The following is a 16,245-nucleotide window of genomic DNA, read 5'->3' as shown; positions in this document are numbered from 1 at the left end:
AAGTCACTCCTTTCAGCCTTATGTCTCCATATTTAATTATTATGCCTTGAAAACACATATACTATACTCTGACATCTCACAATTGTAACACTGATTATAGATATTAGGCCAGTTTACTTTGGACCTCGTCCAAGATAATTGAATTAAGAATATCTCAAGTACTTGTTAGCAGTTAATCATACCTACAAATTGGTTCCAATGAGAGAGCTATGTTAAAGTTCCCAAAGATACGGTGCAAAAGAAAAAAGTTGTTTAAGCTTCTTTTTCTTCTTCAATTTGTGTACATATACCGCCCTATTCACACTTTCTAGACTAGGCAATTTGCTTAGTGCGGGTATAGAATAACAGTTGTGCTACAGTTCAAAAGTACCTGAGTTTGGACATTTGTATCAGATTTACATTGCATTTAAAAAACACAGAGGAAAGAAGTCCTGCTGGTTTGCAACCTTAAGCAATTGTGAAATAGAAAGAAAAGTAATAATTTTGATGGTCTCAAAGAAACAATTTGTTTTCCTTTTACATAAAGCTGTAAAATCCTATCTAGACTACACTTTGAAAAGTTTCCTAACATCCCTACAGGAAACATATATAAATAGTATATAAACTATAAAAATATCAAATGTAATTAATGAAAGTGTTCTTTCTACCACATACAAATCCCAGGATAATGAAATGTAGTCTTATTGTACTATTTTCTGCTTTTTGATCCCCAAAAGCCAGAGTACAATAAAAACTGAATAATGCATTTTCATTTTTCTAAGCACTATAAATTCTTGTGTATTTCAAGACAGGACAAGTACCTCAAAAAGATCTTAGATGTTTGACATCCATGACTATTTTGTCCTTTCAGAATTGCAATACCTACATAAGCAATTACTTAAAATCATAAAAATATAACGAAGTTAAAAATTATTATTGTTTTTCGTCAGTGTAAATCATAAAAATAATCAGGTTAGACAATTACAAGTTTTCCTTCAATCTAACATCTCTTTAGGTACAAATATGTGAGTTTTTGCTGATAGTTTTGCAAGCTTAAAAATCATCTCTGATTAAAAGGAAAAACTGTGTTTCATTTTTTCCCTATGGTTGTATAATTTTTTGGCAGAAGAGATATAAATTTATACGTAAATCTTCTGAATATGACTTTTATAGTTTAAAAAAGTGAATGTTTTTAGAACATTATATAATCATATACGAAGAATACAGAATTTGCCTAAGTACTCTGGATAACAGTAGTAATTAAATACACACAAACATACAGACTAACACATGCACATAAACATAAAGCATTTGTCAATTACTGTTCCTGCCATACTTATGAATACCAAAGGTTATAAACTGTGGAAGAAAAAAAGCTTTCAAGGTGATTATTATTTTATCTAAAATATTAGGCCAAAAATAACATCCATGAAATCGAAAATGTGGAAAACAAAAACTGTTAGAAATCAATTTATTTTTAATCATATCCACCTGCAGGGAAAGTTTTTTAGTGATCCATTTATTGCTGTTAAGAGTTTTGCTTTGTATATTGTTTTCTTGACATTTGAAGCATTTTTTCTATAACATTTGCTTATATCCTTCAAGAGGCTTCTGATTTTGAAGAGCGACATTTTGAGCATAGGAACATCTTCTGTCATAATCATTCCTATATTCTCTCTATTAATAATCCCTAGATAAATACCCATGAATCAAAAAGGAGACTGGAAATAACATATAACCATTCAGTTATTTAAAAGCAGAATTAATGACTAACAGTATGCTACTAGCTAACCTCAATTTTGCTGTAGTGTTGCAAAAGAAAAAGTAGGTGGGAGGGAGGGTAGTTAACAGCCAAAGTGAAAATAAATTAGTAAAGTTAGAAAAAGATTGGGCTATTAAAGGGAACTACAAACTCTCTAAGAACATTTTTTTAATGAAACAAAACAAAACGAAATGCTTATTTTGTGTTGTTTAGGAGTAACTCAACAGAAAGAATAGGATTGGAGTACATATTCTTTATAGACACACTTAAGCATCTGAAGATTGTCTGCTAATCACATTTCCATAAATCAAATCAAATTAAAATATCTTTTACAGATGAGGAGACTACAAGTCATTTTTAAATAACTTTACAGTATTTTTCTTAAAGTACTAAAAATTATATTAATTACAAATGTTACGACTTGTAAAAGTTACTCTGAAATTGACTCCAGTTTTTTTTTTTTTTTTTTTGGAGTGTTTAGGTTTAGAAGTATCTTAATGACCTTCAAGATCCTTTTTCCTTCTGCAAGTTCAAGTGGGAAGGATATGCTCTGTTCTGCCAGCCTTCTGTGCTAACCAAACAGGACACACAGAGTCCCTCTCCCCCTAAGCAGCATAAACTAGCTGCGGCCCTCTGTTCTTGAGCTGTTCTGCTTCCTGGACTTGAAGCAGGGCAGGATAGCTACAGTGCAGATGGAGCTGAAAGCTAAGTATGACTAGGAATTCTGCAGGTTAAATTGTGAGAGAGAGTCATTATCCATATGCGAGAAAACGCATTGCTAGCAGCATCCTTAAGTGGGCAAAGGGAGAAAGAATAGATTTTCTAATCTAACCTTAGGAGGTAAATTGCCTTTTTCTAGCATACAGGGTGAAATCTCACACTTTTTTTGAAAGACACTTGATTTCAAATGCACGTTTAAATGGCAATTACTCATTTAAAAAGATGCGCTGGTCCCCTGACCCCCTTGAGTAGAAAGGTAATAAAACACACTGCTTTAACATAATGATCCCTCCAAGAGTTGTGTTTACTTTATGCGTGTCTGTAGATAGACTCTTTTGCCTGAAGCACATTTATTTTTACTCCTTATGTGAAACAAACTCAATATATTAGGTATTTTTCATCAAACGGCATTTTACAGTATCACTTTTTTTCCAAATGTAAAATCCAAAACCTTCCTAAGAGTGGAAATTTGACATAACTCAAGTAAAAACTACTTCAGACAGTAGCAGAATAAATATTATAACTTTTATATAAAAACTGGTTTATTGCTCTCTTGATCAGCAATGGAGAGACAAGGACACTCATTATTATATAAATCATCCTCCAGAATTTATGAGGTAATAAAAGCAGCAAAATATAGATTCATAAAGCAGAGAATTTATGAAGTAGCTTTCAAAACCCTTTCAGTTAAGTTTCCATATATATTAGAAACTAAAAGGTTGACTTAAGGACTTTGGCTTATGGTTATCCACTTATTAAAACATCGTATTTGTCTTATTTCAGTTCTCTTGATTTCAGAAAAAAAAAGAGAAAATTTAAAATCATTGTTGCATTCCTGAAACAAATTTTTGGTGTATATTTTCTAAGAATATTGTATTAGGTACTCTGCCATTCTTTTCTGGAAAATCCTATTTAGGGCTAACTTTTTCTCCTATTATGGGCCACCACTTCAAAGTCTTGTTTCTTCTGCAAGATCCTACTACCAAGGTATACTTGTATAACTCTGTTTTATACACACTGTCCTTTCTCAGAGCAAAGTCAAGTTCCCTCTACAAAACTTCCCACAATCTGTGCAACTAATTCCATGCACAAGGACATCTTGGAAATAATATATTGAAATGTAATTTTCACATCACTTTCCACAAGATGGAATGTCCCACAGTAAAACAGAAATCAAAACTGTCTCAAATTCCCTCTAAATAAGAAATAGCCCAACACTAAGCTAGACAATGAAATCAGAAAAAAAATCAGAAAGAATGTCAGAGCATAGTAAGGACTTCGGTTTTACTCTGAGTGGTAAGATAGGCCAAGGAAAATTTTTGAGTGGAGGAAAGACATGAATTTTGTTAACACAATCACTCAGACTATTACGTTGAGAATAAACTGTGTTACATTCGTAAAAATCAAACAGTTATCAAAGGGAAAGATGATGAGCTTGGACCTGAGGGGTAAAAGAGTAAGTGAGAAGTAGTTGGATTCTGGATATATTTTAAAGGTAGAATCAACACAATGTCTTGATAGACTAAATGTGGGTGGAAGAGAAACAAGAGTTGTCAAGGATGAGTACCATTTTTGCTAACAACTGGAAGGACAGAATCCCACTAACTCAAATGGGGTATGATAGAGGGTCGTAGGACCTATGGAGCTGGAAGACAATAATTGGAAATCCTATTTGACATAGCAGGTTTGTTTACACAATCTTAAAAGTCACTTTCTCCGAGAATGGTGTAATAACAAATTTCTAAATGGAAAAAAAAAAAGTCAGGTATAAAATAAAACATGCACCATAAATCAAATGCTATATAAAATACCAACCATACATTTGTAAAGTGATTTTTAAGTATAAACAGTTAACAGTAGTTATTCCTGGACGGTAAAACAAAATATGGGTGATTTCATTTCTTCTGATACTTACAATGAGCATATGCTACTTTTACAATATGAACGAATGTAACAAACACCTCGGATTTATGTAACATCAGAGCATATTCTAATATGTCAACATTCACTCATTTGCTGATCAAGGTTATTTTAATGTGCATCTTTTGTGGGGAATGAGAAATAAGTCGGAGAGGAGTGTTTTGAGGTACTCATAATATCTTATTTTTTGATAAACATTAATTTTGATAATTTTAGATTTACAAAAAGGTTGCAAAGACAGTAGAGTTCCTGTGTAACCTTCACCACGCTTCTCCTAATGTTAACATTTTTACATAACCATTTGTACTTTTCTCAAAAGCAAACAATTAACATTAGTACATTACAATGAACTAAACTACAGACACAATTCAGATTTCACCGTGTTTTCCACTAATGTCACCTTTTTTTTTTGGTCCAGGATGAAAGCCAGGACACCATATTTCATTTAGTCACCATTTTCCTTAGCTTCATTCCAAATTGTGACGGTTCCTCATCTTACCTAATTTTTTGTGACCTTGGCAGTTTTTAAGACAACTGTTCAGGTATTGTGAGGTCCCTCAGTTTGGTTTTGTCTCCTGTTTGTCTCATGATGAGACTGCAGCTATAGATTTTGGGGAAGAATGCCACAGAAGTGCAGTGCACTTCTCATCACATCATATCAAGGGGTACATGATATCAACAAAATTTCTTGTGGTAATACTAATCTTTGTCATTTGGTTAAGGTTCTTACTGACAAGATTCTCAAAAGTAAATTTACTTTTGCTTTTCCCTTTTCATATATTATCTTTTGGAAATAAGTCGCTTTGTCCAGCCTACTCAATTCCCTTAATTCCCTACTCAAGGGTAGGGAATTAAGATTCACCTTCCAGAGTAGAGAGTTCTAAAGACAGTAATATTTTTATATAATGAGGCATTATCCCTTCTCCACCATTTGTTATTTGATCATGTATTAATACTAATATGAACTCATGGATATTTGTTTTATTTTGGTTTTACAGAATTTTTATTTTTGTATCATAGTATTTTTATTTTTGTATTATTTCAATTTTTGAAATATTCCATTTTGACTTTCCAATAATATTGTAGAGAAGGTGTATTTTAATGAACGTTTTACAGGTATTTGATTTAATGCTTATAAATGTATACAATTCACAACAGAGACTGGGGTAAGCAGGAACCACAGGGTACTGTCCAACCATGATCCTCAGGGGGAGCCAGAGAAGAAAAACACTAAGTAGTGTGGACAGAAGAATACAAAAAATTATAATAAGGTAACATTTCACGCGATAAAGAATTTCTACAGAATTCTAGGCAGTAGCAGCCCAAGATAACACAATTGTTTTGAAGAGAAGAGGTGCATACATTCCATTAAATACAAGCTGAAAAATAGCTATAAGATCATAACCACAAAATAAAGAATTCACTCATTTATGCAATGTGATGTCTCTCTGTGTCTGCACATAGAGAGTCTCTTCCAAAATTGAAGAGTAAACACCACACTTGCTTTGCTTTATGTACTCAAGAAAATATCTATGAAAAAGAACAAAACAAGATTACTCTTTAGTCATGAGAGAAAGGCATAATCAAAACATAAATAACATTTACTTATGCATGAATAGATGGGCAGATAGATTGTAAATAGATTTATCTCTTTTCCTATTTTTTAAAAAATGACAACTATGTACAGAATACTTTGATAGCCACATACCAAAAACAAGAACGCACACAGAAAAACTTAGGCTGAGAACCTAAACATGAATAAATTGATCAGTCTGATTAACAAACATGGGTGGGTGGAATTTCAAATGCTCCTCTATTTTTGTGATATAATTCAATAGTAATGGCAACTGATTGAATGAAACTGGATACAAGGAGATGTCAGTGAAATGGTTACTAAATTTAAATACACACATTATTTTTTCATTTATCCAGCTAAAATGAGGATAGAAGCAGAGAATACTTCTCATTCCTTCTAAAAGGCTAGAACTGTGCTAATACCCAAACCAGATACAGACAATACAAGAAAACAAAAGACTAAGATCTCTCATGAACATAGATATAGAAATCCTCAGCAGAGCAGTAGCAAATCAAATCCAACAACGTATAAAAAGAATTATATACCACAACCAAGTGGGATTTATCACATGTATGTAAGGCTGATTCAACATGCAAATACCAACTCATATAGTCCATTACATCAACAAGCTAATAAATAAAAATCAAATGATCATATCAATACATGCAAAAAAAAAGCATCTGACAAAATCCAATGCCCATTCATCATAAAATCTCTCAGTAAACTAGGTATAGTGGGGACCCTCAACTTACTAAATCATATCTACAAAAAATCCTACAGCTAGTATACTTAACGGCGAGAAAGTCAAAGCTTTTCTATTAAGATAAAAACAAGGTTATGATGCTCCCTCTTTGCTACCACTTTTCAACATCATACTAGAAGTACTAGCTAATTCAATAAGATAAAGAAAATGAATTAAAATACACAGATTGGGAAGGAAGAATAAAATAGTCTTTTTCACTGGTGACATGATTGTCTATGTAGAAAATATAGAAGAATTGACAAAAAAACTCTTGGAACAGCCAGGTGTGGTGGCTCATACCTGTAATCCCAGCACGTTGGAAGGCCGAGGCAGGTGGCTCACCTGAGGTCAGGAGTTCAAGACCAGCCTGGCCAACATGGTGAAACCCTGTCTCTACTAAAAATACAAAAATTAACAAGGCTTGGTGGCACACGCCTGTAATCCCAGCTATTCAGGAAGCTGAGGCAGGAGAATCACTTGAACCCGGGAGGCAGAGGTGGCAGTGAGCTGAGATCACGTCATTGCACGCCAGCCTGGGCAACAGAGCAAGACTCCGTCTCCAAAAATAACTAACTAAATAAAAAACTCTTAGAACTAATATGGAATTATTGCAAAGTTGCAGGATACAAGGGTAATATACCAAAGTCAATCACCTTCTTACATACCAGCTATGAACAAGTGGAATTTGATATTAAAAACACAATACTGGCCAGGCGCAGTGGCTCAAACCTGTAATCCCAGGACTTTGGGAGGCTGAGGCGGGTGGATCAAGAGGTCAGGTGTTTGAGACCAGCCTGACAAACATGGTGAAACCCCGATTCTACTAAAAATACAAAAAGTAGCCAGGCATGGTGGCGCACACCTGTAATACCAGCTACTCAGGAGGCTGAGGCAGGAGAATTGCTTGAACCTGGGAAGTGGAGGTTGCAGTGACCCGAGATCGTGCCACTGTACTCCAGCCTGGGCAACAGAGCGAGACTCAAAAAAAAAAAAAAAAAAAAAAACCACAGGAAAAAAAAAACACACATACACACAGGAAAAAAAATTACCTTTTGCTTAAGAACAACCCAAAATAAAATCAGGTACAAATCTATAAAAGATATACAAAATCCGTGTGAGGAAAACTACAAAAACAAAATCAAAGAAGTACATACATTGAAAAATACTTTTCATGAATAGGAATAGGAAACAATGTCAAGATGTCAGTTTTTCCCAACTTGATCTACAGCTTCAATGAAATCTAAATCTAAATCCCAGAAACTTATTTTATACATATCAACAAATTGATTCTAAAGCTTATATGGAAAGGCAAAAAACCCAGAATAGTCAACACAATATTGAAGATGGGAGGACTGACACCACCCAGCTTCAGTACTGCCCATAAAGCTACAATAATCAAAAAAAATATGGTATTGCCTAAAGAACAGACAGATAAATCAGTGGAACAAAATAGCACAGAAACAGACCTACATAGATATAGTCAATGATTTTTGATAAAGGAGGAAAGTCAGTACAATGGAGCAAGGATAGCCTTTTCTACAAATGGTAGAACAACTGGACATCCAGATGCAAAAAAAAGTGACTCTAGACACAAACCTTACACCTTTCACAAAATCAACACAAAAGAGAGATTTAAATGTAAAACACAAAACTATAAGCTCCTACGAGATGACACAGAAGAAAATCTAGATAACTTGGTTATGGCATTTATATTTTAGACAAAATCCCAAAGAGATGATCCATAAAAAACAAATCGATAAGGTAGACTTCACTAAATTAAAAGCAAATTTCAAGAGAATATGAAGACAAGCCAAAGACTGGGCAACAATATTTGCAAAAGACACCTGATAAAAGACTATTACCCAAAATATACAAAGAACATTTAAAAGTGAACAATATGAAAACAAACAACATAATTTAAAAGTGGGTCAGAAACTTTAATAGACACCTCAACAAAGAAAATATACAGATGTCAAATAAGCATATAAAAAATGCTCCACATCATATATCACCTGGAAATGCATATTAAAACAAGAACGAGATACTTCTACATGCCTGTCAGAATGTCCAAAATCTGGAACACTAACAATACCAAATGCTGGTGAGGATGTGAAGCAGTAAGAACTCTCATTCATTGTTCGTAGAAATGCGAAATGGTACAGCTACTTTGGAAGACAGTTTAGCGGTTTCTTACAAAATTAAATGTATTCTTACCATAGAATACAAAAATTTTGCTTCTTGGCATTTACTCAAAGGTGTCAAAAACTTATATCCACATAAAAACCTGCTCATGGATGTTCATAGCTGTCTTATTCATAATTACCAAACCATGAGAGCAACCGAGATGTCCTTCATTGGGTGAATGGATAAATAAACTGTGATAATCAGACAATGAAATATTATTCAGCGCTAAAAAGAAATGAGCTATCAGGCCATGAAAAGACATGAAGGAACTTTAAATGCGTATTATTAAGTGAAAGAAGCCAATCCAAAATGGCTACATATTGTATGATTCCAACTATATGATATCTGGAAAAGGAAAACCTACAGAGACAGTAAAAAGATCAGTGGTTGCAAGGGTTGGCTGGGGCGCAGAGATGAATGGATGGAGCACAGAGGTTTGTCATGGCAGTGAAAGTACTCTGCATGATACTATAATGATGGATACTGGCCACTATGCATTTGTCCAAATCCACAGAATATATAACATCAATAGGGAACCCTAATGAAAACGGATTCAGGGATTACAGTGTGTCAATACAGGCTCAACAACTATAGGCCAGGCACGGTGGCTCACGCCTGTAATCCCAGCACTTTGCGAGGCCGAGGCAGGTGGATCACAAGGTCAGGAGATCAAGACCATCCTGGCTAACACGGTGAAACCTCGTCTCTACTAAAAATACAAAAATTAGCAGGACGTGGTAGCAGGCACCTGTAGTCCCAGCTACTTGGGAGGCTGAGGCAGGAGAATGGCGTGAACCCGGGAGGCGGAGCTTGCAGTGAGCCAAGATCATGCCACTGCACTCCAGCCTGGGCAACAGAGCAAAACTCCGTCTCAAAAAAAAAAAAAAAAAAAACTGTAACAAAGGTACCACTCTGATGTGGAAGAATATGCATACTTAACAGCAGAGGGGTATGGGAAAACCTCTTACCTATCTCTTTCTTTTGGTATTAACCTACAACTGCTGTAAAAAATAAAGTCTTTAATAAAAATAATTAAATTAACAACAGCAACAAAAAAAACCCAGTGTGGCTATCTTAAAAAAAAAAAAAGAGTTAAAACTAAGTATATAGACACTTAGATAACTTTTCCCAGAAATTAAAAATAAATGCTATTGCCAAGGATACTTTTGAGAATCATGGCTATATAAAAGATTTAAATATTACACAATATGCATACATACTATTTTCATCAAATGTCATAAATATGCATATATATATACATTATATATATAAAATTAGATAGCTAGTTAGGAAATGCAATTGCCAAATATATTATTTCAGGATAGATAAATGCAAAGACACTACAGTTTCACTATCAGAATATCCCATGGTAATGGCAAAATATGTTGCTAGGAAACCCAGTAAGAAGAAGAAAAAAAGAAAGTTTCAAGCATGGAAAGATCTGATGTAAATCTCTAAGCAGAACTAATTCATTTTTAGTCTTTATGCTCTGACCTTTGCAAGACTTGCATTGTTCCATAAAGTAACCTTAAATATGCAACTTACAAAAGCTGATAGCTACAGATTTACCAGAGCTGGTCTGATTTCCTAAATTAATATCTCTACAAACCTGCAGAGATAATAGCAGTTCATTCCCCAGATGACAGAACCACCTGATATATAAAATCATTCATTCGTCAGTCACTGACTGATTCATTCATTCAAAACAAATTAACACCAATCCCTTGCCAGGTACTGTGATATACACGCTGGACAGACAAAATTGAGCAAAACACAGTCCCTGCTTACTGAAAATACAAAATCCAGTGGCAGACACAGTTATTTATTCAATATTCACAAAAGAAATGTGAAAATTTATTTATCGTAAATGCTACAAAAGAGAAATACAAGTTGTTTTTAAATTTTTCAGTGGGTGAAGTTGACCTGACTAGGGGGGTCAGCAAAAACTTTCCTGAGAAAGTGAAACTTATTTTACTTTGATATCAAAGATATGTAAGTGTAAACTACGTGAGAACAAGAGAAAATAATTTTGCAGATGAGGCCATATGGCAGAGGGTAGCACGGAGAATACCAGAAGACAGTGAGGCTCAAACAGGTGGAAAATATATTAGCAAAGGGGAGTGAGACAGGGAAGGGGTTAGGCCACGCATGTCCTTGTAAATTAAGGAGTTTTGCCTTTACACCTAGAGCAACAGGAAGGCTTTGAAGTGTTAACAGCAGGGAAATAATGCGATTAGATCTGCATTTGAAATGCATTTGAAATGCTCACTTTGGCTGCTGTGTAAAGAAGACAAGAGGGGAGCCAGAGGACGTGTGGAAGTGAAGTTGGGCTATTTAGTGGTCTAAGCAAGGAGGATGGCAGTGTTACTGTCACTAAGAAGAGATGAACCCAGCCAATAAATTTTTAGGATGCAAACTACACAAGACCAAGTAATGACAGCACACGGGGCGAGAGAAAAGTCAGGAATGATTCCTTGGCTTTTGAGTCCCATTTCCCTAACATTTAAGGTTGTTTCATTTCCAAGATTTTAGTCATTAATTAAAGAAGCCAGGCAAATTATAGACTTCTTTGATGTAAGGGTTAAGGGGAAGAGGATGTCAAGAACAATATACATGTCCCCAGCTTATGCAGAAGTGTAGCATCATCCAAAACAAAGAACACTGAAAGAAGGCCAGGGTTTACTGGTCTGTTTGTCTGCATGATTAGTTAGTCACTTTGCTTATTTTGGGAAACTGGCTGACTTTTGGTTACGTTGAATGTGTCAGAGATGACTAGTTATCAGCCAAGGATTAGTGCTTGACTTTTCACAGTGAAGAGTCATTATGAGAAATTAGCTGTTCTACCAATAACTATACTTCCCAAACCTCCCCACCCCTCTGCATTTAGCTGGGACTCTGTGGTTGGTCCTCACTAATGGAGTATGGACAAGAGTACTATGTGTCATTTCTGGGCCAGGAAGCATAAGCAGTCTACAAGCAAAAGTCCACAAGCCTTAAGACAAAGTAAAGTTGAGGATTAACTTCCCTGACTCGTCATGTAGGAAGCTGCTTGCTGACTAGAAACCCTGAATCAGGATGTCACATGAGCAAGAAATCAAGTTTTATCATGTTATACCAATGGAATTTGGGGCTATGTCTGTTACAACAGCTAGTAATATCCTAACAAACACATAGAGTTTGATAAGCCTTTGAGACACCCACAGGATGCTGTCAGATAGACAATTAGATAATTAGACCTAGAGCTCAAGGGAGAACTCTGGGTGGAAAATTTTAATTTGAGAATCATCTGAGTAAAGGTGATAATAAAAAAATGTTAGTATGGATAAGATTGCTTAAGGAGAAAGTAGAGTTAGCATAGGAAAGAATCTTAGCTCAAGAGCAGATAGGGATTTAACACATGCAAGTACAGAAGTATAGTTATTTTCCTTTTAAAGTTGTAAAGGTGTAATAGATAAACAGGTACCAGTCTCTATTAGAATCATTATCTATTCAATGACAGTTAAGCAGTTTTCATATATTCCTGTTTTTACTCCATGAATATTTATTGAGCACCTACAGAACACCAGGCGTAGTTTGGAGGACACGAATGCAATAAATCTCTCTCAAGTTCTAAGAAAGATCTCTCTGATAGCTTGTAACAGGGAACCTGATCTGGCCTGAAGGTCAGGGAGAGCTTCCCAGAAGACCTTTAAGCTGAAACCTGAAAGTTTAGTAGAAGCAAGGCCAGCTGGGGTAAGGGGGGGTAAGAAAATCCCTGGTTGAGGGTACAGCATGAAGCTCCTGAGATGAGAGAGGGTACAGCATGAACCTCTGAGATGAGAAGAAGTTTGAGATATTTTAGGAAGTGGAAGAATGACAAGTCTTAAGGGGGAGAGGGAGGCACAAAAGTTAAGTGGAGATCAGATCATATAGGCTGTATATGAAGGATTTTGGACTGTATCTTCAATAACAAGACATAATTAGTTTTAAGCAGGGGAATGACATAGAATAACATCAGAACTGTATTTCAGGTTTGTGATATTAAATAGGCTTTTAGGAGTTGCTTAATAATCCAGCCAACATATAACATTATTTTCAAGGGAAACCTTCCAGAATGCCAAACACTGTCTTATGAGCTATTGGTAACTTAACTTTTATTTATTTGAGTATCACTTCACGTATAAATTATTCACACAAATACTCTTTAGTCAGTTAACACAGTGTTGCTGGAGATCTTACAGCAGTCCTCGAGGTTAACCAGTAATTCTAAAAATGTGCATTCATTTAACAAATGTTGACTGGACCAGGTAATACAGAGGCAAATAAGACATGTGCTTGCCCTCAAGAAGCTTACTGCTTAGAGGCAGGGTGAGAAAAATCATGATAAGCCTAAGGACTATGTGAGTGCAGAGGAAGGATGGAGGCCTCAGGGAAGTCTTCACAGGGGAAATGGCATTTGAGCAGGACCACAAAGATTAAACAAAATTTAACAGGCAGTGCATGACAGAAGGCTATTCCAAAGAAAAGGAAAACCAAAGGCAAATGGGAAGTAAAATTTCATGACAAACACAAAGTAATACACATTGAATAGGTATGCTGATTCTACAAAAGTCTTTTAAGTCAGACAAAGGAACTTGCATATATATATATGACATACAAATATATATATATATATATATATAGAGAGAGAGAGAGAGAGAGAGAGAGAGAGAGAGGAACTGCTATCCTGTGATGTTTTGAAATCCTAATTCTACTCTGTATTTTTTTTTTAACAGAGCCAACGCCATTTATGTTTCCTCTTCTCTTCCTTTATCCCTACCTTTGTCTCTAGATCTAACTTACACCTTTTTAAAATTTGAAACAACTTGGAAAACATTTTTAAATATTTCTGAGTTTTACTATGTTAATCATAGCACCATTTCACAAAAAGTGTTCAAATTCAAATGATATCTGTGTCAAAATACACAGTTAATATTTTCACATACTCAACACTTCTTTTAAATCACATTTCTTGAAGAGATTTGATGTGCGAAGTAATAATACATATATATCCAAATTACTGGCTAAATTGATACTTCTTACTGGCTGATGCTGAATAAATACAAAATCTATCAAGTATTTGAATGTTATCGTTTTTAATTTTTTCATGTGGTACAATGTATAAGAAATAGTCCAGAAGAAGCCTAAATTAAGCAAATAAATAAAAGCTGCAAAGTTATTCCAGAATTGTTCTGGGGGCAAAGTAGCAGGGTTCCTGTATATCAAGACATCAGGACAGGAAATTCATTGGTTCAATTTGCCTGATCTCTTGCCATGATCATTAATACACTTCAACACCATACTTCTAACTACTTCTGTTCAGAACAATGTTTTTGTCAATGACAGCAACAACAACAAAAAGTTGATTAAAAAATAGAAAAGGACTTGAATAGACATTTCTCCATAAAAGATAGATTAATGGCCAATAACCACATGAAAAGATATTTAACATCGCTAAACATTAGGGAAATGGAAATCAGAACCACAATGAGATTTCACTTCACATACTTTAGGATGACTACTATCAAAAAAAAAACAGAAAATAAGTGTCAGCCAGGATGCAGAGGAACTGAAACCCTTATGCACTGCTGGTGGGAATGTAAAAAGGTACAGCCACTATGGGAAACAGCATGGCAGTTCTTCAAAAAATTACAAATAGAAATGCCATATGATCTAGCAATTCCACTTCTGGATATACACCCAAAAGAACTAAAAGCAGGAACTTGAACAGATACTTGTACACCTATATTCATAGCAGTATTATTTACAATTTTCAAAGGATAGAAGCAACCCAAGAGTTCACTGATGGATGAATGGATAAACAAAATGGAATATTATTCAGTCTTAAAAAGAAATGGAATTCTGAAGAAGGCTACAAAATGGATGAACCTTGAAGATATTACATTAAGGGAAATAAGTCAGGCTCAAAAGGATAGATAATATATGATTCTACTTATATGAGATATTTAGAACAGTAAAATTCAAACAGACAGAAGCAGAAGGGTAGTGCCAGGTACTCGGGGAAGGGGAGAATGGTGAGTTACTGTTCAATGGGAAAGGGTTTCCGTTTGGGAAAATAAAAAGTTCTGGAGATGGATGGTGGTGATGGTTGCACCACAATGTGAATGTACTTAATGACACTGAATTGTACATTTAAAAATGGTTAAAATAGTAAATTTTGTTATGTATGTTTTACAACAATTTTAAAAAGCTGACTCTCCAGATCTTGTCTTAATAAAGTAAAACATAAAAAATAGAACTAAAAAACCCATGGTATTTTGGAAACTGTTCAACTAGTTATATTTTTATATTTCAGATTTCTTTTGGCCATTCTGAAGGCAAAAATCTGACAAATCTCTCTTTTCCCAGAGTTTATGTCATGCATCTGTTAATGGTGGGGCTGAAGGAGTGGCCTTGCTGGGACTTCTGTCAGCAGTATTCTCATTCTTTTCTGACCGAAGAACACCATAGAATGGGATCACCCCACTAAATCCGTGAATTTCAGTGGATACTAAATGTTATCCTAAGACACTAAAAGTAGTTATCTATTTTCAAATGCAGAAATTAATGTAATACAAAATAGTAACTATCAGCAAACCACAGCAGTTCTTAATCACTTTTAATCTAAGTATTCCAGAAAAGTGCTTCGACTGATTTGAGTTACCATTTTAATGATACTTATTCCATCTCTTGAAATGAGATGGGCTACTGTTTGAAAACACGTATCATACCAAATGCTGCATAAGGGTTTTTATCATTGTTTTTAAAGCAAAGGAAATCTTTAAACACACACAGTGGGGGATTTTAATAGATGACAAAATGAGGTGTTTTGACATGTCCACAGTTACTGAATTGCACAGCTGAGTCAGTTTCAGTGATCCTCAAAACAAAGCTCAGTCTGAAAATTTGCTTTGGGGTAGCTGAATATGCCCATTTCAAGCCATCCTGAATACTCTAATGATCCTTTTAATGGCGTCTGAGAAAAAGTAAATTATCCATTTCCTGGCATACAGTAGTTGGCAAATGTGGGGCTGGGTGAGGTAGCATCCTTTCAGGATTAGGATATTATACTGGTACATATCTTTGTGTTCCAAATAGGTATCAATGTGTTAGGATACTCTGAAAACAGATTTTTCAATAAAACTTATCAATTAACTAGTATCAACAACTTAAGCTAGAAACACCTTTTGAATACAAATGCTACTTCCCAGATAATAGAAGCATATTTCTTTAGGAATTATTTTTTGTTTACCCTTAATGACTGTGCTGTGGTCTGAAAGTTTGTGTCCCCACAAAATCCACGTGTTGAAATCCTAACCCTAAGGTGATGGTATTAAGATCTGG

General features: G+C 34.9%; 1 protein-coding gene across 4 annotated transcripts in view; it reads right to left on the bottom strand.

Annotated features, from left to right (window-relative positions):
• NKAIN2 (sodium/potassium transporting ATPase interacting 2) overlaps positions 1-16,245 on the bottom strand; it is a 1,018,833-nt gene that overhangs the window by 981,353 nt on the left and 21,235 nt on the right. The gene's annotated exons all lie outside the window — the stretch shown is intronic.

The sequence above is a fragment of the Gorilla gorilla genome, chromosome 5 (assembly GCF_029281585.2).
Source record: "Gorilla gorilla gorilla isolate KB3781 chromosome 5, NHGRI_mGorGor1-v2.1_pri, whole genome shotgun sequence".
NCBI classification, from domain to species: Eukaryota; Metazoa; Chordata; class Mammalia; order Primates; family Hominidae; genus Gorilla; species Gorilla gorilla.
This window is presented reverse-complemented; position numbering and strand designations above follow the sequence as displayed.